This window comes from Hypanus sabinus, unplaced genomic scaffold, assembly GCF_030144855.1.
Source record: "Hypanus sabinus isolate sHypSab1 unplaced genomic scaffold, sHypSab1.hap1 scaffold_382, whole genome shotgun sequence".
Taxonomy (NCBI): domain Eukaryota; kingdom Metazoa; phylum Chordata; class Chondrichthyes; order Myliobatiformes; family Dasyatidae; genus Hypanus; species Hypanus sabinus.
Window position 1 is genome coordinate 1585 of NW_026781273.1, and position 2082 is coordinate 3666.

General features: G+C 44.1%; 1 non-coding gene across 1 annotated transcript; it reads right to left on the reverse strand.

The window, feature by feature from the left end:
• Positions 1–1517: 1517 nt before the first annotated feature.
• On the reverse strand, positions 1518–1599 carry trnas-uga (transfer RNA serine (anticodon UGA)). Its single transcript has one exon. It is a non-coding gene; the product is annotated as a tRNA-Ser (tRNA).
• Positions 1600–2082: the final 483 nt, after the last annotated feature.

The window sequence follows — 2082 nt, forward strand, 5'->3', positions numbered from 1 at the left end:
TGTGTGAGGCTGATGACGTGACGTAGCCGGACAGCGGGTTGCAATGAGATTATTTAGGCTGCAATTGGTCCGGTCAGTGAGGGCACAAACTGGACAAAACTGTTTATTGCCGGAATGTGTGAGGTCATGTACTTCGTTGGGATTGGTATTAAATAAATGACGATTGGTTGCGGTGGGACTGTCAAAGGAAACTGTTCACGAAAGAGAGATGGCGAGCCGATGGGTGGATCAGGTATTTTGGAAGGCAACTGCAGATTGTAGGTTATTGCAACTCGATTGGAAATTAGAAATAGAGGAAACATTGTGATACATCTGTACAGGTTTCTGAGGTTGGCTCTGTTGCGGTGACGGCCATTTCACTCCCCATATATGCTGAAGGGTACAGTAGCACTGGAGAAGCTCGGAACAATTTAACTGACTCAGCTCAAGTGAGGAATGCACGTCCTCTGACGAACAACTGAAGTTAAAACTGTTCACTGCAGAATATAGAATAAGGGCTGAATCTAAGGCGATGGATGAGGCGTACAGTCAAGGACAATGTCCAGGATGAGGAATTATCGTTTAAGTACGAATTAAAGCGGAATATCTGAACATACTTTCCTGATACCAGAGACTACTCGACGAGACAGGGTTGTGGATGTTACAGCACGGGGCTGATTTAAATAGGATATGGACGCTTTAAAAAAAATAAGAAAATCGTGGGTTGCGAAACAGCCAAAGAAGATAGTTTGAAACGTGGGCAAGTGCAGCCGTGATCATATGACGTAAACGGACGGGAGCCATCAGTAACTGACATTGTCCCCTTACACTAGGAGTAACGTTTCGGGATTTTCTATTCAGGAACAAAATGTAAACTCATGGAACTGGTCTCCCGGCTGACGTGCATACAGAATGACGATTTAAAATGCCAGGACCGGATTATGAATTAAATAAAGTCGGCCTGACGAATGGTCTCACTGCCGGGAACTGTATTACATCGAATCTCAGGGATTGGGGATCTGCAGTCAATGACACTATGGGACGTTAGCCATATATTGCTCGCTTCTACCGCTTGCTGCCCGCGATCTGCAACATCTCCACCTGCAGAGACGTACCGGAGATTTTATCAGGGAAAGCTCTAGCTACAGCTGAGGGAGACGCTAATGCCCTCGGGTGGACTCTGCCACAACTACAGTAACACAGGAATCGAGTGAGATTAGAATCTGACAGAGGATGAAAATACGTCACCATGCGAATCGGAGAGCGAAAGGACAAAGTCCACTTCTTTCCACTGACGCTGAAATCCGTTCTCCGAGTTTGATTCTTTAAGTTTTACGAGACAGTAAAATTCCGAACTGCAGAGAGTTTAAGCTGCCTCGACGGGATTGATCAGAGTCGGAATGGAAATGAACATTGCACAATGAGTAGAAACGTATCGTATTGAATTGTATTGAAGTGTAAAAATACGCAGTTCTCAACTGAAAACAAAGAGCATCAAGGGTGTTAAATTTTATTGGCAGTGGGATTGTTGGCGTGAGCGCTGCGAGCAGGGTTCGAAATTGCGCGGGGAATCCCCATTGGATTTCAAGTCCAACGCCTTAACCACTCGGCCATCGCAGCGATAATGTTCAGCATCGCATCAATGTTCAGCACACACCGTAGCACTGCCCCCGAAGTGAGGGTTTTACTTGATTTATGTTTAGTAATGGAAAAAGTGAATCATTATATCATTATTCCAAAACAAATAGAATAATTGGACAGCTGTGGAATTTGTTTCAACACCGTTAGGTCAGTACGGGAGTGTGGAGGGCTAACACTGCCGTCAGTATCATAAATGAAGGAGATTTCCAGTATTGGGGATAAAGATCAGGATCAGAATTTGTTTCATAATGACGAACATATGTCAACATGATATTGTTGTTTTTTATTCTACTCTTCCTGAAATGAATGTTTAAATTGCATTTGCAGACCTTTACCACTGAATAAGCCTAGAAGTAAACATTTAGGGAATATTGCACAAGGTATCTTTGCTCAGGATGCTGTCAATTCAACCCCTGTAGAATGTGTTGAGAATGGGTGGGGGGGGGGGTGATAGTCCCTTTC